The sequence below is a fragment of the Macrobrachium nipponense genome, chromosome 42, assembly GCF_015104395.2.
Source record: "Macrobrachium nipponense isolate FS-2020 chromosome 42, ASM1510439v2, whole genome shotgun sequence".
Classification (NCBI taxonomy): Eukaryota; Metazoa; Arthropoda; class Malacostraca; order Decapoda; family Palaemonidae; genus Macrobrachium; species Macrobrachium nipponense.
This window is the reverse complement of record NC_061103.1, coordinates 20,223,995-20,242,905: the sequence shown is the minus strand read 5'-3', so window position 1 is coordinate 20,242,905 and position 18,911 is coordinate 20,223,995. Positions and strand designations below refer to the sequence as shown.

The window sequence follows — 18,911 nt, the reverse complement described above, 5'->3', positions numbered from 1 at the left end:
TCGCCACCATCCTCCTGCTCTCCCATTGGTTCCTGATGCTAGTCACCCCATAAGGTCCTGCTCTCCTATTGGTCAGCATCTACCCCTTGTGCTTTAAGTATTCTATTGGTAAAAGGTTGCTGTAAATTGAAAAACTTATTCATGCAATCCACGTTTAATAAAGAAAACATTAGGTAAAGATAGAATAAAGAATAGAAATGATGGTTATTATACTGTTTGTAGTTTCAGTAGTTGAAGAGAGATAATGAAAATTTATGGCTTACTGTGTAAAAGTGATTGCTTGGCGATCGTTCGATACTCGTAAGTGCTGGATGTAAACAGACGTTTGGAAGCTTTTTTTTGTTTGTTTATTATAGTTAATGGTTACTTAATAATTATTTGAAATGAGTACATGCAATACATTTAATAAAAAAAATTGTGAATTAGATATCATAAAATATAAAATAAATCAGACTGCCAACAAATACGTATTTTTTAGAATTCTTCTTCTGTTTTATTATTACGTTACGTATACGCATGTTTCATTATAGCTGTCAGTAACTCGGTATCTTCATTAGGTAAAGATAGAATAAAGAATAGAAATGAATGGTTATTATACTGTTTGGTGGTTTCATTAGTTGAAGAGAGATACTAATGACAATTTATGGCTTACTGTGTGCTAGGAAAAATGATTGCTTGGCGCTCGTTCGATACTCTAAGACGGGTAAGAGCTGGATGTAAACAATCGATCGGAAGGTTTGTTTTTTGTTTGTTTGTGTATTATAGTTAATGATTAATTAATAATTATTTGAAATGAGTACATACTGATTATTTATACATTTTATTGGCATATTCTAAGCTTTTAGCTTCTTAGGTTTAGATGTCAGAATCATATACTAGGCTACAGTAGCAACGCTAACATAGGCTAGGCTTATTGCTAAGGGACATATGCTAAAGTCCTAATATATGCAGTAAAAATGCGGTTGAACATACTCAAGTATGTACAGTATTTTGCCTTTTTGGAGTCATATTTCTTCCATCGTAACCCTAGAACATGTGTTTTAGGCCTGGAAATATAATTTACTGGGGTGTTTTTGGAGGGCTTGGAACGGATTAGCCATTTTACATGTAAAATGTGTTCCAAGTTGCGAAAAACTCATAATACGAAGGCCGTCTCGGAACGGATTAATTTCGTATCTCGAGGTACCACTGTACTTTGCTAAATCCCAAGGAAAATATCCACAAGATGAAGTAAGGACTGCATACAACTACTAATGTTAACTGGGAGCCAGCAGAAACAAACTGGGAGGTTCTCCTAAATTGTGCCTGGCTATCCAGAAAGTGGGCGGGTCCCGTTCATCTACACTAGCGATGGCAGTGCCACCACAAAATTTTAATTTTGGACTGCTGAGGTAGGAAGCGTTCAGCTATTTAACTGCTTGGTAAGTTACTTGCATAAAATTTTGAATTTTCAAGCTGCTGAGGCAAGAAATTATTAGCTAAGTAATTACTGAGTAAGTTACTTATGTAAAATTAACATTTTGATATTTTGGTATACAAGCGACTGATGATGTCACACACCTGAAGTTATTTACATTACAGATTTTTTCAGTAATACACAAACCAAAAACAGAATGAAAGACCAGAATGCCAAGCCATAAATTGGGCAGGAAGAGCTAAAACAACCGGCTTCTTGCCAAGAAAAGAAGGCAGTACGAGAGAACTGATACATCACAGCATATATTGGAGGAAGCCAGGTCAGGATCTGCTCACCTCCTTCCCTATTGGCTATCTCCTGTTCCCACCAAAACCTTGTTCTATTAATAACCGGACTCCAGCAAGGTGCTAGAGAAATTCCCCCCCGCCCCCCCCCCCCCCCCCCTCCTATGTTAAGACCAAAAGTTTGTTCTGTATATGAACAAATAACAAATGATACTTCAGTTCAGCTACAAGTGTCTACTGTTCCCCATTAAATCTAACTTGACATACAACTAGGAAAGCAAAGTCATTGTTCTCAAGCTGAAGTAATTACAGGAACACATATATGTACAGTATGACAATGCTGTTACTGTCAATTCAACTCAAATAAGACTGAACACCAAGAGAGTAAAGCCTATTTAGCAAATAAAAATACTATAAAATACTCTATGCTGCACTGTAGAAAGATTGATAGAAATGACATTACAAAGTATACCCGCTCTGATTACAAAATGTCAACAGGTAACCAAGGGTTAGATGCTTACTTGAGATTACTGCAACAATAGTGTATCACTGAACTGAGAAAATAATAATCTTTATGATAAGATTAATTATTTGAATACTTACCTACTGTTAAGTTAGCTTTATCTTTATGCCATTAGGCGTGATTGACATTTTAAAAAATCAAAATATGAGCAGCTAACCAGCCAGGACTGTCTCTATAATCAACTGTTCCCACCAGATGGTGCTGGATTGTTTATGTTCAGGTCAGATTTCTTCATGACCACCTACTAAGATGTGGGGAGGCTGGGTGGGTTTCCACTTTAACAATAGGTAAGTATCCAAATAATTAATTTCATCAAGAAAATTATCATTACTTGGAATGAATCTTACCCACTGTTAAAGTTAGCTGACTACCACATTGAATGAGGATGGTGGGTTAGTGCAGCCAGAGAAACAATGCTCAGCCAAATGAACTAAAATCTTTTTTAATGGGGAGAAAAAAGCTTCTCAGCTTCTCAACATTCCTGCCTGATATGTGATCCTTACTGTCAAGTACAGTCCCTAGACGTTGGAACCACAACAAGAAGTAAGACCCTTGTAGCGAGACTTGTCAGGATCCTTGAGTAGCAAGACTTGTCAGAGGATCCTTATGTATCGAGACTTATGAGAGAATCATTACGTAGCAAGACTTGTCAGAGGATCATTACGTAGCGAGACTTGTCAGAGGATCCTTATGTAGATAGACTAGTCAGAGGATCCTTGCAGTACTTGTGACTCCTCTGCCTGAGTCGAGAGCCCATAATGACAGTCCAAAACTAAAGATAACTACCACCTTCATATATGAAGGTACACACCTATACACCAATGTGTCCCTTCATGCTCCCAAAATTCAATAGCAGGATTCGTTATAACTACAATAAGACAAAGAACAAAGTTACTATCATATTTGGTTCAGGAGAAAGTGTCCCCACCGCAACAATAGGACTAAGGGCTTTAAACCTCATGCTAAAATTGGACATTTTCAAATAATGAGGAAAAAAACAGTTATATCTCCCATGAGCTGCAAGACAACCTTCTCTAGAAAAAGGTTTTAAAGAAAATAGATACGTTTACACTAAGGAAGCAATGAGGATTATTTCCAAAAATGGTAAAAGCTCAGGAATCAATTGTGTGTGCACTGACTTTAGCCACCTTGGACATAGGAGTGTTTGGCCTTAACTTCTATTAAAGGTTATGTTTGTCCAAGTAAACATGTAAGAGTTCTAATTCAACATAAAACAGCTATTATTTCATAGCTACCTGAGTAGTTAAATTAGGTGCTATCATAAATCTTGGAAAGACTTTCAATTCTAAATCTTTTCTCCAAGCAATGAAAGAAACGAGAGAGGTTACCACTAGAGCAAAAGCCAAAGAATAAGAAAGGGCTTGAAGCTCACTAATATAAACTCTTAATAGTTCTAATCTGGACATAAAGACAGCCATTTCTTTATTGCCTACCAAAGCAGTTAAATTAGGCATTGTAATACAACTATGAAGGGCTTCCACCTCTACATATATCTTTTCTCTTCTACGTATATCTTTTCTCTAAGCAATGAAAGAAAAGAGAGAGGTTGCTACGAGAACAAATGCCCCATGCAAGAGAGGGCTTGAAGCTCACTAATACATACACTTTGCTGCAATAAGAGCTATAAGAAAAGTGTCTTTAAAGTCCTTAAGTGATGTCTTATCAAAGGGCTTAACTGCAGTTTTGTTAACATCTGAAGGATTATGTCTAAATTTCAATGTAAATCATGATTAGAAGATGAAATTTCCAGCATAAAAGACTGAAAACCTCTTCAAACTTTAAATCATGAGCAATATTCCAGTCAGCATGAAGCTGCTTTACATACCTAAGATAATGGTAGAGCTTAAATCAGGATACTTAGTGGAATGAGTGCTGGATATCACACAGGACAAGCACCAGGATAAAAAAAAAAAAAAGTTATTGATACACAAGTCTAACAGTGGAGGGCCTTCTAGGTGAACAGAGGAAGGTTAAAAAACATAAATCGTATGCAAGTCATAACATAACTTTGAAGCAGCTTCAAAACTTGAAAAAGGCAGTAGCATCCAAGAACCAGAATGAAGGGAACTCTTCCAAGATTGCATCTGAAGAATAGCTTAAACAAGCAACATGCCGACACATTGCCTAATTTGGTTGGTTCCTAAGAACTCACGCTACACTCTATAAACACAGTTGCAAGTACAAAACACTCCTTGTGTTAGGAGCAGAGCTATAAAACACTAAACAGTTACCTAGCTTACTCTTTCGGCTGTTCATCCTTTTCCCGAAGATTCTACTTCTGAGAATGTACCTTACCAAAATCAGAGTTAACTTCTTACTAGTTTTAACAGGAGACAAGGTAGCAAAACAAAAGAGCCCTGGTTACTGGATTCATATCTGGCAAAAGGAAGTGAATATGGAACAAATCGAGCTATGTACCACTTAAATACTAAACGAGAATCAACCAAAACATGGTGTAAACACCTAAAGTCCAAATGGAGGAACTAAGCTGGAAAAGGTGGTATACAGCATGCCAAAATGTCAGCAACGTCACAGAATGCCAGGAGAAAGTGTCGGATGGAGTGAATGTGTATTTGGATGGGGAAGGGAGAGGATTCTGTATGACATCACCAAGTAACCTTGACAACAGTGGTGTCGTCTGCACGAAAGGGAAAGGTCGAGGTTTCTTGCATGATATCATCACGTAACCATGATGACAGTCGGAGAGACTGCACAACACTTAAAAGAGCTGATTACTGAGAAGTGAGAGCTGTGCTATCACCAGGCTAACTCACTCTAGATAAGTAGGCAGCTATTCTGAAAAGGAATAATTGTTATGCAGTGACGAATTGAAGCGATAAAGGGAAGGAGGGTTATCATCTGGTTTGGATGATACTTGGTGTGGGGGGGGGGGGGGGGGGGGGGTAGGGGGGGGGGGGGGGGGGAAGGGGGGGGGGGGGGGGGGGGGTAGGGGGGGGGCGGGGGGGGGGGGGGGGGGGGGGGGGGGGGGGGGGGGGGGGGGGGGGGGGGGCAACAGACGCACAGTTCAGAACTACTGAGGCAAACATAATATACCTGAATCCCTAACTCTACCGGTTTACATACATCACAATCACTCTCAAAAAGGGATGTTATGTGAACCAACCAGTGCTGCCAACAAAGCAGAAAAAACTGCCATGTTTGGCGGAGTCAGGTTGTCACAGTTGGCAACACTGGAGTCAGCGAATGCACCTACCAAACCCTTTCCTATACAGCCAAATGCTTTCATCTCTGCTTGTTGTAGATGATGATGCTAAAACAGAAAACAAGCACAATACCGTACAGGAGAAAATTAGCCTGAAATCATCAAAATGATATTGTAATGATACAATAAAGTTTGTTCATACTTACCTGGCAGATATATATATAGCTGTATTTTCCGAAGTCCGACAGAATTTTAAAAACTTACGACACACATAGTGGGAGTCAGGTGATTAGTACCCATTCCCGCCGCTGGGAGGCGGGTATCAGGAACCATTCCCATTTTCTATTCATATTTTTTATTTCCACTGTCTCCTGAGGGGAGGTGGGTGGGTACTTTGAATATATATATCTGCCAGGTAAGTATGAACAAACTTTACTGTATCATTACAATATCATTTTGTTCATGAAACTTACCTGTCAGATATATATATAGCTGAATCCCACCTTTGGTGGTGGGACGAGACAGAATAGAAGATTTTAGGAAACATATACATGCAGATAATTGATATCTTGGTTCCTTACCTGTTAGCATAGCTGACTTCGTGATTACTGTCACCCAAGTCTGCTTCTGCTTACTAGAGTTGCCAGCGAGGTAGAGACCTATATAGCTGGTGCACTCCGGATGATCTGTCAACGGGGGCGTGACCACGATGTGACTAGACCATTGACCATACAATGAGGGCAATGAAGTAAAAAACAACCACCTGGCCTAGTCTACCAAAGGTATCCCACTAGACTAGACTAAAGGAAGGGAGATCCACCCCAGGAGGTCGACCCAACAACCAAAAAACACACAATATCAAAAACTCACCTAACCACTAAAGGATAGGATGAGTGCTACCTCCTGCCCCCAAAACAGTTTCTGCAGCAACGTATGGTCCTAGCGAGTAGCAATGTTCGTATGTTGCTTTCACCTCCCGCAAGTAGTGTGAATCGAACACCGAATTGCTTCGCCAATATGTGGCACTCAAAATGTCACTGGGTGCCATAATTTTGTGAAAAGCTACCGAGGTTGCGATAGCCCTCACCTCGTGGGCGTTCACTTTAAGAAGTTTCATGTCACTATCACTGCATGTTGCATGGGCCTCTTTAATAGTGCTCCTCAAGAACGCGTTCTTAGACATGGGAAGATCTGGTTTCTTCACAGAGCACCACAAGTTATCACAAAGACCTCTGCAGTCCTTAGTTCTTTCTAAATAGAATTTGAGAGCTCTGACAGGGCACAGGACTCTCTCCGGTTCACGTCCCACGATCTCTGTCAAACCCTTGATTTCAAACGTCGTCAGCCAAGGATTGGAAGGGTTTTCGTTCTTTACTAAGAACGTAGGGCTCAAAGAACATACAGCACTGTGATCCTTAAACCCAATATGTTTGCTTATAACCTGGATCTCGCTAACTCTCTTCGCCGTCGCCAGAGCAGTTAGGAAAAGGGTCTTTCTCGTCAGGTTCCTAAGCGAAGCTGAGTGGAGCGGTTCGAACTGGCTTGACATCAGGAACTTAAGAACCAAGTCTAAGTTCCACGATGAAACTTTAGGCTGAGGAACCTTCGAAGTCTCAAAAGATGTGAGGAGATCATGAAGGTCTCTGTTATTTGCCAAGTCCAGTCCTCTATGCCTGAAGACTACGGAAAGCACGCTCCTGTAGCCCTTTATCGTAGGCACCGCTAATTTCACTTCCTCCCTCAAGTAAAGAAGGAAGTCCGCTATCTGGCTCACATAGGTTGAGGTGGAGGAAATGCCCTTCTTCCTGCACCAACTTCTGAAAACAGCCCACTTGGATTGGTACACTGCAATCGAGGAAGGTCTCCTTGCAGTGGCGATCGCCTTTGCCACAGATCTTGAAAAACCCCTCGCTCTGGCCAACTTCTGGATAGTCTGAACGCAGTCAGACTCAGAGCAGGGAGGTTTTTGAGGTACCTCTCGAAGTGGGGCTGTTTGAGTAGATCTTTCCTTAGGGGCAGAGTCCTCGGAAAGTCTATCAGGAAGGACATTACCTCTGTGAAACAGTCGGTCGCCGGCCAGAAGGGGGCGATGAGGGTCATCATCGCTCAATCTGATGCCGCAAATTTCCTCATTACCTCCCGTAGGATCTTGAGCGGGGGAAAGGCGTATAGGTCTAGTCCCGACCAGTCCCAAAGAAGGGCGTCTATTGCTACTGCTCCCGGGTCCAGAACCGGTGAGCAGTACAGCGGAAATCTCCTTGTTCTGGAAGTTGCGAATATGTCCACAAGAGGACATCCCCACAACTTCCACAGCCCCTGGCATACGTCCTGATGGAGGGTCCATTCTGTCGGCAGCAGTTGACCTTGCCGACTGAGAAGGTCTGCTCGTACGTTCTCCACTCCTGATACGAACCTTGTCAGGATAGTGACGTCTTGTAACCTCGCCCACAATAGGATTTCCTTCGCAAGGACGAACAGAGACTGAGAGTGGGTTCCTCCCTGTTTCCTGAGGTATGCCAGGGCCGTAGTGTTGTCCAAGTTGATCTGCACCACTTTGTTGGAGACTACTTCTTGAAAGAACTGGAGCGCAAGATGAATTGCTGCAAGTTCTTTGAGATTTATGTGCCAGGACATCTGTTCCCCTCTCCAGGTGCCTGACACCACCTTCCCCCCTAGTGTTGCTCCCCACCCTGTGGAAGACGCGTCGGAGAACAACACTAGGTCGGGGTTCCGAAGCTTGAGCGAAAGTCCTTCTGCAAGCTTCCGCGGATCTGACCACCATCTTAGGTGTTCTTTCACCTCTTCTGTCAACAACAAGATCGCTTCTAGGTCGTTCTCGCGCTTCCAGTTGTTCGACAGGAAGAATTGAAGTGGTCTGAGGTGCAACCTCCCTAGGGAAACAAACTTCTCCAGTGAGGAAATGGTCCCCAGCAGACTCATCCATTCCCTCACCAAGCATGTTTCCTTCCCCAGAAAGGTTAACACTTTGCTTAGGCATTGTAATTGTCGCCCCTGGGACGGAAAAGCCCGAAAAGCCACTGAGTCCATCTGAATCCCCAGATAGACTAAGGATTGAGAAGGGGTCAGATGTGACTTTTCGAGGTTTACCAGAAGCCCCAGGGACTTCGCTAACGACAAGGTCGTGTGAAGGTCCTCCAGACACCGGTCTTTCGATGAGGCTCGAATAAGCCAGTCGTCCATGTAGAGAGAGATCCTGATCTTCGCAAGATGGAGCCACCTCGCAATGTTCTTCATAAGGATGGTGAACACCATCGGAGCCGTGCTTAGACCGAAGCAGAGTGCCCTGAATTGGAATACCTTCCCCTTCAGGACAAACCGCAGGTACTTCCTTGACTGGGGATGGATGGGGACGTGAAAATACGCGTCCTGGAGATCTAGTGACACCATCCAATCTCCCGGTCTTAAAGCTCCAAGCACTGACTGAGGCGTCTCCATCTTGAACCTCTGCTTATGATGAAGAGGTTTAGGCTGCTGACATCTAGTACGGGTCGCCACCCTCCTGACTGTTTCGGCACCAGGAACAGTCGGTTGTAAAAACCCGGAGAATCCAGGTCGAAGACCTGTTCCACCGCTTGTTTTACGATCATCTGATCGAGCAGATCGTAAAGCACTTGTTGCTTCTCCCCTCGATAAGAGGGAGACAAATCCCTGGGTGTCGAAGACAGCGGGGGTGACTTTAGGAACGGGATTCGGTAACCCCTCCTTACGATGTCCAACGATCAAGCGTCGGCACCTCTCTCTTCCCAAGCTTGCGCGAAAATTTGAAGCCTGGCTCCTACGGCAACTGAAGGACTTCCAAATCACTTTTTGCTCTTCGAAAGAGCGGGGGCTTTGCCTCTGGAAGTGCCTCTTCCTCAAGTGGCTGGTCTCGAGGAAGATCCACCCCGAAAGGGCTTCGACTTCTTAGGACTCGAGACCCCTGAAGACGAAGGGCCCGCAGGTCTCCTAGATGATTGGGCTAGTAGATCTTGAGTTGCTTTCTCTTGAAGGCTGGTAGCAATGTCCTTAACCATAGCCTGAGGGAAGAGATGGTCCGAAAAATGAGCGAAGAGCAAATCTGCCTTTTGCGATGGCGAGACAGATTTTGCTGCGAAATTACAGAACAGGGATCTCTTCTTTAAGAGACCCGTGCAGAAATGAGCTGTCAACTCCTCTGAACCATCCCTGACGGCCTTGTCCATGCAAGACAATACACTGGACAGCTCCCCCAGGCTAATGGAATCAGTACTCCTAGACCTGGCATCCAGCACTCCGAGACACCAATCAAGAAAATTGAAGACCTCTAACGTCCTGAAGAGGCCTTTAAGGTGATAGTCCATTTCGTTAGGAGACCAGGCGACTTTCGACGAGGACAGGAGAGACCTCCTCGAGGCATCTACGATGCTCCCAAAGTCCCCCTGTGCAGAAGCGGGAAGTCTAATACCGACGTCTTCTCCCGTCTCGTACCACATGCCCGCTTTCCCGCTAAGTCTTGAAGGCAGAAGAGCGAACGAGGTCTTTCCTGAAGCTTTCCTTCTCTCCATCCAGTCATGGACCTTGCGTAACGCCCTCTTAGTGGAAAGTGACTTCATCTTCACAAAGCCCGAGACCTTGCTAGCCTTGGAGGATGAAAGTTGAGAGGAGGGAGAGCGCAGAGCTTCAGGATAAAAGGTGTCCCCGAACTCAGATTGAAGAAGACGAGTCAAGACTTGGTAGTCTGTAGAGACAGGAGCCGTCGGCTGTTCATCGTCAGCTTCGACTGAAGCGTCACTAACTTCCTCTTCCGTTACAGGAGAAGTAGGAGGAAGTAAAGATGATACGTAAGCGGAACGTTGAGAAGTTGAAGGCAACGCTGTCTCTTGAACCGGAGAAGAAGAGACGGGAACTCTGTGTCTCCTTAAGACGCGAAGACACTTGAATAGAATTCTCTAAAAAGAGTGGGCGGCGATGAGGTACTGCGTCCGCATCCACCTGAGCGTCAGCTGGTGCGAGTCTGGCTTCCACTGGCGCGCGTTTGGCGTCCACTCTCACACGTCTGGCGTCTGCTGGCGCGCGCTTGGCTTCCACTGGCGCGCGTTTGACTTCCGCTGAAGTGCGCTCGGCGTCCACTGGTGCGCGCTTAGCATCCACAAGTGCACTCCTGGTTGTTTCTGGCGCTCGCCTGGCGTCCGACCGAGCGTCAGGTTCACACTGTACTTGCTCCGAAAGCATACGAGCAGGTAATACCGATTCCCGAGAAGAGCGAGAAACAAGCTCATCACGTCCTCTAGAGAGCCGCCGGGGAGCTGTATGAACTCTAGAGGGAGACGAAAAGGGAGAGAGAGACGAGCGAGGAGAAGGAGAGGGAGACTGCCTAGACCTCTTCACTGGCAGCCTGTCATCCTTCCTGCGACGACGTGGATGCGTCTCTCTCGTAGCAAGAACATCAGCAAGTTGCTGCTGCAATGATCGAAGAATCCTCTGGGTCAGAGAAGACTCCTTTTCAGGGGAGGGGCTGATCCTGCGAGAAGGCGAGGGGTGAGGGGACGCCTTCTTCCTTCTCACAGGAACCGCCTCTTCACGCACTCTGGAGCAACTGGGGCGCTCAAAAGAGTCATCGTCCGATGACTCTCTACTCCTCTTCTGCGGCGGGAAAGCTGCGAAGACGCTGTCAGGCGAAGATCGACGTTCGGGCGAAAAACTTGGACGTGAAGCGTCCCGATCACCAACGCTCCTTTTCAGCGGGCGTGACACTGAATGAGAGCTCCACCCCTTACGCGGGGAGGAAGCCTCCGACGAAGAAAAGCACTCCTTGAGGAGACGTGCACTCCTTGCAGCAGTCCTCATACACACAATCATGCTCCCTGCAACTTTTACACAATGTATGTGGGTCTACTGAAGCTTTCAGTAGCCTACCTCTACACTCGCTCCTAGAGCAAAACCTGGCGCTAGCGGAACTAATACCAGACATCTTAAATCAAAAGAGAAATCAAAGCCAAAATCAATTAAATCCAGAAATAACGTGTGCCTAGCCACCGATCCAAAGTCATATAACCAAAAAACCAAAAAGGGATACTCAAGTAGCTAAAGTTTCCAAAATCCAGACGGAGGTGCTGCAAACAGTTGTTTACAACACCAGCGACAGAAAAAATATGAATAGAAAATGGGAATGGTTCCTGATACCCGCCTCCCAGCGGCGGGAATGGGTACTAATCACCTGACTCCCACTACGTGTGTCGTAAGTTTTTAAAATTCTGTTGGACTTCGGAAAATACAGCTATATATATCTGACAGGTAAGTTTCATGAACAAAATATTGCATACTAACATCAATTCACCGATGTTAGTATGTAAACCGGTAGAGTTAGGAATTCAGGTATATTATGTTTGCCTAAGTAGTTCTGAACTGTGTGTCTGTTCTTATGTTATCTTTTACCCTCCTCCCAGTATTGTTCCAACCAGACGATAACCCTCATGGCATGAGGAAAGTTGACACGAACATGGAATTTTTATTCTAAAATTAATATTAATAATACTTACCTGTATAATTTATCTAGCCCTAAATCCCCCAAAACCGCACCAAAATTTACCACATTGGCAACCCTGTTACCTCCTATTCTGTCCGCCAGTTGGCAGCGCTGCCGTTGACAATTACAAAACCTTCCCTGAAAATCAGTTGTGATAGGCAGATCGTGGGGTAGGATGGATGGGACTAGATAAATTATACAGGTAAGTATTATTAATATTAATTTTAGGATAAAAATTCCATATTAATAAACATAACCTTAATATAATTTATCTAACCCGATTAACCACATTGAAAAGGAGGAGGAAATCTAAGTACAATTTCCCCTTCGGACAGAATAGGACATAAAACAATCAAAGAAATATATATCATAGGCAGTTAAAAACTCAACCAAAGGTCTAAGATACTAACAACTCAAAGTCTCCTACCATAATGCCGCCGAACTGCGTTAGCACAGGACAAGGAGTAAGTGCATAGTCAGTCCGTCTGTACTAAAGTCAGGTGACCGACCAGGTGACCAGTCAGACGAATCGAGGACAGCAAGGCTGCACCCTGAAGACTATCAAGCACTATTCTTTCCCTGAAGGATGAGTGTCTGGACTGTCTGGGCGATTCAAAGCTAAGCAAACCTTGGGGGTGTATCAACGCAACCCAACGTCGCCAGCAGCGAATCGGCTCATGAGCAACTCCTGACTCTAGCTTCCTGGTGCCAAGAGAAAGGAGCATGGAGCAAAAAGGCGATTCAGTCCCGAAGGACGAATGCCTGACAGTCCAACCTGGTCTCATGTTACACGATCATCGGGGGTGTATCAACGCAACCGACTTCGTCAACAAGAAACTCAGGGCTAGTAAATGTCGCCTGATCTCGCACGAGTGTCTGACTCCGAGAAAACAGGTGAGACAAAAAGTAGATGGTGAGCGAGTCACCAGATGACAGCAGACGATCCATCGACTAATTCCCTGTCCAGGACAGTGGAAGAAGCATGAGTTGTCAGGACAAGTGAACCAGTGGCTAGTCCTAGGTCGGCATCGACTCTGGGAGAAGCGTAGTCGCCAGTGCCGACAACCCAGTGGCTGGTCCCATGTCACACTGACAATGGAAGCAGCATGAGTTGCCAAGCAGTCAGTCCTTGTCATCAACAACACTTAATACCAAACTGCCTAATTCCCATTATAACTAAGCCAAAAACTGCCATGAGTTATAATACAAAATAAAAAAACAACAAATATATACAACAAAACAAAAATTAATGAATAATATACAGGTAGCAACCAAACGTACAACAGGAAGACTACCTAATTATCCTGTCTGACGACCTGTCCTGCCATCACCAACGGGCCCAAAGAACGAAGGTCACCTAGAACTAGAGAAATATCCCTCAAGTAAAAAGAGGCAAAAACAGAATTAGAACGTCAAGTCGCCGCCTCAAGCACCTTGGCGACTGAGACGTTCTTCATAAAAGCTACTGATGTAGCAACTACTATAATATTGTGTGCTCTCGGCGTCTGGTCTTCACAGGCAACCGAACCACCAGTTTTAACGATCTGATCACAGAGAAAAAAGGATACACCATTCTTTGATATAGGTCTCTTGACATTTCGGGGTGAAACAAACAGATGATGGGGACGACCCTGAATGTCCTTCGTGCAGCGTAAATAGCATGAGAGCGCCCTAACAGGGCAAAGAACTAATTCCTCATTTAAATTACCGACAAAGTCGACCAGCGACTTCAGTACGAAAGACCTGGGAATGGGATTATCAGACGATTCAGTCTTTGCGACAAATTCAGGAGGTATGACAAATCATGTCTTGTCCAGATCTGGCAACCAGAAAAGAGAGTGCTTGCAGTTCACCCACCCTCTTGGCTGTAGCCAGCGAGACAAGGAAGAGTGTCTTAGAAGAGAGGTCCCTAAATTTGACAGAATTCAGAGGCTCAAACGGAGGGAACCTTAAGGCTTGAAGGACTTTGTTAACGTCCCATGTCGGAGGAGAACACTGCGGACTGGGTCGAGATAGGGAAAAGGATCAAAGTAAATCTCTAATGACATAAGATAAGATGAAGAGATCTCAGGGAGCCTTGCCTTTAAAACATAGGAAAGCATCGACCTATAACCCTTAATGCACGAAGGTGACAGGGCCCTGTCATGATGTAAATGAACTAAAAATGACAATTTGTCCAAAATTGCCATTTTTTCCTAACTATACAAACCTGAGGTCCTTTTACAATAGGAAGGTACTAGCGGCAGCTGGATAGGTCGTAAGCTTTCGAACAAAGGGGGTTCGTAGTTAACTGCTTGTCCGACAGGCTGCGCGCGCGCGCGACTGGGAGGTAAACAAATCACTTTTGGCTTTTGGCCCAAGCAAAAACTGCAGAGTGAGGGGGGTGGCATGAGGTTGGGGCTATGTGTAAAAGGACCTCAGGTTTGTATAGTAGGAAAAAATGCAATTTTGGACAAATTGTCATTTGTTTCCGACACGGCATACAAACCTTCGGTCCTTTTTACAATAGGAAGACTCACTTCTTGGTGGGAGGAATCTGAGTCCTTTTGTGAACAGACGGGTGTTCGCCCAACCTTGGAAGTCTCCCTGGTCGTAAGAGCGAGGGAGGGATCCAAGCCTCTGTCCGATTGATCGGGGTGTGCACCGCAGGATCAATGGTCAGACCTCTGGACCGAGTACTAAGAGAGAGGCAAGCGTATCTCTTCGTACCAGCAATGTAAGAACTTGTTCCTGTACAGGAGCAAATATAAAGTCATGGGTTGACTCTTGTAGGCATCCACTTCCCCCCCCTTTTGTAGGATGACCTCACGCAGCATAATGAAAGATGTTCTTTTGGATACTTCTTTCTTGTTCCTACCCCGGTGCTAACGAAGAGGCGTCGACACTCAGGCTGAGGTGTCGAGTTTTCTTCAGATAGCGCCGTAGCGCCCTCACAGGACAAAGCAGCATCTCATCCGCATCATTATCGGTGAAGTCCATTAGGGAGGGAATCGTGAAGGACTCGAACCTGTCCGTCAGGGATTGACGGTTTTCTGAGTCTTCGCAAACGAAGTTCGGGACGAAATCGAGCGTCACAGATCCCCATCCCCTGGAAATGTCGTACATCATAGGAAAGACCATGAAGTTCCCCTACTCTCTCGCCGATGCCAGGGCCAGCAAGAAGAGGGTCTTGAGGGTCCAAGAATCCCTGTCTGACGTACTCCGGAGGGTGGCTTCGAACGGCGTTCGAGTCAAACTCCTAAGGACGAGAGTCACATCCCACGCAGGGGGCCTGAGTTTCCCTGGGTGGGCAAGACCTTTCGAAGCTTCCTCATAAGCAAGGAGATCTCGAACGAGTTCGAGATGTCCAATCCCCTCATTTTGTTTTCAGGACGAGCGCCAAGGCGGCTCTGTATCCTTTGACTGTGGGACTGAGAGGAGCTTCTCTCGGCGAAGAAAAACGAGGAAATCCGCTACCTGCTGAAGAGTGGCTCTGAGAGGAGATAGACCCCGTCTACGACACCAACCACAGAAGACGGCCCACTTCCCCTGGTACACAGCTGCAGAGGACTGAGCGAACGTTTCCAGCCATCTCTTGTTGCTGCGCTACGAGAAAAGCCTCTCGTCGCAAGAGATTGGTGGATAACAGCCAGCCGTGAAGACGTAGGGACTGGACTGCTCGGTGGTACCGCTCGACGTGTGCTGGGCGAGCAAGGTTGTGTCCAAGGGGGAGGGTCTCTCTCGGTTCAAAATCCTGCGAGAAGAGCCAGCAGGAGGTCCGGATACCAAATGGCCTGTGGCCATTTGGGAGCCACCAGGATCATCCTGAGATTCGGGGTGACCAGTGCTCGACTGATCACCTTCCGCGAATCAGGCTGAACGGGGGAAAGGCAATAGACGAAGAGGTTGTCCCACGGGTGTTGAAGAGCGTCCTCTGCAGCTGCCCATGGTCCGGCACGGCGAGAAGAACACCTGGAGCTTCCTGTTGTGCCGGTGGCGAACAGATCCACGACTGGTCGCCCCCACAGGTCGAAGAGCCTTTCCGCCACGTCCTGGTGTAGAGACCATTCCGGTCCCTATCCACCTGATCCCGACGGCTGAGCGTGTCTGCTACTACATTCCTCTTCCCTGGAATGTAGCGTGCCGACAGCTCTATTGAGTTGTGCCTCGGTCCCACTCGTGCACCTGCCGAGTCAACTGGTACAACGGGAGAGGACACTAGGCCCCCCTGTTTGTTGACGTAGGCCACTACCGTTGGTGTTGTCGCACATCAACACCACTGAGTTTGCCTCCATCAAGCGGTCCTGGAAAACTCTTGGAGAGCGAGGAACGCTGCCTTGAGTTTCCAGTACATTGATGTGAAGGTGCTTGTCGTTCTGCGTCCCACACTCCTGAAGTCAGCAACTTCCTCAGGTGTGGCGCCCCATCCCTCGGTCTGATGCGTCTGAAGAACAGCTGCATCCCGTCCGGGGGGGGAGTGCGAGAGGCCACTCCTCTTAAGAGGTTCCTGTCGTCCAGCCACCAGGCTAGGTCCTGCCTCACCTCCGGTGTCAGTGACACTGGGAAAGCTTGGGGGATCCGTCGCCCTGTGACCAACTTCTACCTTTAGTCTCCACTGAAGAGACCGCAGGTGAAGACGCCCGGTGGGACTAACTTCTCGAGTGACGACAGGTGGTCCGATCACGACTTGGCCATCGCTGAGCTACCTGTTTCCTGCCGAGACAGGAACTGGTTGGCTGCCTCCCTGAATCTGCTGATCCGCGGAGTCTGCGGGGAAGAGTCTCGCCCTGCTACCGTGTCGATCAGCATACCCAGGTACTTCATCCTCTGCTTGGGCTCGAGATCGGACTTTTCGAAGTTCACAAAGATCCCCAGATCGCGACAGAACTCGAGCAGTCGATCCCTGTCCTGTTAGCAACTGCGAGCGGGAGCTCGCCAGGACTAACCAATCGTCGAGATACCTCATCAGAACGTATCCCGTGCGAATGGGCCCAAGCAGACACCAGAGTTGAACACTCGCGTGAACCACCTGTGGGGCGGTTGAGAGACCGAAGCAAAGTGCCCTGAACTGGTACACCCCGTCCCGTCGAGGATGAAGCGGAGGTACTTTCTGGAGGAACTGATGAATGGGTAGTTTGGAAATACGCATCCTTCAGTCCACTGAAAGCATGAAATCGTTCTCCCTGATGGAGTCGAGCACTGAACGTGCCGTCTCCATCGTGAAACCGGGTCTGGCAAACAAAACCGGTTCAGAGGAGAGAGATCTATCACCGGGCGCCAGCCTTCCGTAGACTTTTCCACAGGAAGAGTTCGACTGTAAAAGCCCGGTGACTGATCCGTGACGATTTCTACAGCTCTCTTGCTCAGCATGGTCTTGATCTCCTGTCTCAATGCTACGTCCTTCGATGACCCTGGAACGTACGACTGCTGTTGGACCGGGGTTGGAGTGGAGGGGTGAGGGGTGGCCGAGATTCGAAGGGTAATAGATATCCCTCCCGAAGGACATCTACAATCCAGGTCTCGGCGCCGTAGCGCTGCCAAGTTGCCCATGGCTTGGCCCAGGCACCCCCCCACATTCCGGCAGCAGGTGAGGGGGAAACGGGAACGCCAGTCCCTAGCGTTTCCCCCCTTTCTTCGACTTCTTCCCAGAACCTCCACGGGAGGAGGAGGGCTGGGGAGGAGGGCTGGTTACGGCTCCCCTTGGTAGAAGTCGAAGAAGACAGAGTCTTTCCCCAGGGCTTCGACGCAGCTACCGTCCTTAGCCCACCGAGGAAGCGCTAGCCGAGCTCTTTGACTTTGCCGCAGTCCGAGGCTGCACAGAAGCCTTCGAGACTGCCTGGTGAACCAGAACGGTCACTGTCCGTCAGTGCGCCCGTCTGTCCCCCACCGCAGCGTCCACCATCTCTCCTGGGAAGAGAGACGTGGAACTCCGTAAAGGACCGCGTGCGGAAGTCCCAACGCCGCTTCACGCCCGGCCCGCCCTGGAAACCCGAGTAAGGAACAGCGTCCCTACGTCGGAGAACCAGGGTTGGCCCACAGGTTCACCGTCTGGTGGGCAAGGAAGGAGATAGCTCTTCCCCCAGACTGGCAAAGTCTCCTAAAGGCCCGAGTCATCTTCGGTAGAAATTCCCCCGGAGTTGGCTGCGACCTTAGATACTGTGAGGGACCCACAGATCTAACCAGAGACGGCCTGGAAAGCTGCCATGGCAGTAGATTCCAGGCCGAGTGCCTCTTGCTGCGAAGAACCATAGGTTCTCTGGACAGGAGCTGCTGCAGAGACACACCCGGAGTCAGCCTGGCTAACTCCGGGTTTCACCTGTTTGGGCGGCATCGGGTCCTCAGATGGCACGTAAAAAACGCCGCTGTCGCAGCAGAGGAGGTGGAAGCAGCTTGCTCGACCTGCCAGACTTGAGAGAACCGTCTTGCCCTGGAGACAAGCGATTCTACCTGGTCCAGTACTGAGTCTGCAAGCTCGGAACGCGGCAAACCCACCGTCGGTCTGGGTTCCCTCTTCGGGCCCCAGAACGACTCGAGCCGGGACGTGGGCTCGGATGGTGGGAGCGGCGATCCTTCCGCTAGTGGTCGTTGTGCTGACGAATCAGCGCAAAATAACCTCGGCTAAAGTTCCTCTGGATCTCAGGAGTGACTGCGTCCTGCGGTGAGTCCGGACCATCCAGTCCTCAAAACAGGAGCATCTCCCGAGAACCCTCCTCCCCTCGAGGGGAGGAACAGCGACAGACCCCTCTCGGTCTCCTCCACCACTTGTGCATACGACCTGGCTGGTCCGAGAACCGTGCCTGGTACGTAGGACGACGTGGTGGGGATCCTGAGGGGCGCACCCCAATCACGATCACTCCTCAATACCTCGCCCCTCCCGGTGTAACCCGAGGAGGTTGAAGGTATGGGAGAGGCAGACCTGACGCCCTCCCTCCTCGCTCCGCTGGCAGAACCAGTGGGCTTGGAAGACTGCAGGCGATCGTCAACCCGCGGTGGCGATCGAGCTGCAGACCTAGTCGAGC

General features: G+C 47.6%; 1 protein-coding gene across 1 annotated transcript in view; it reads right to left on the bottom strand.

Annotated features, from left to right (window-relative positions):
* LOC135213002 (gastrula zinc finger protein XlCGF8.2DB-like) overlaps positions 1 to 18,911 on the bottom strand; it is a 105,813-nt gene that overhangs the window by 72,260 nt on the left and 14,642 nt on the right. The window lies entirely within an intron of this gene.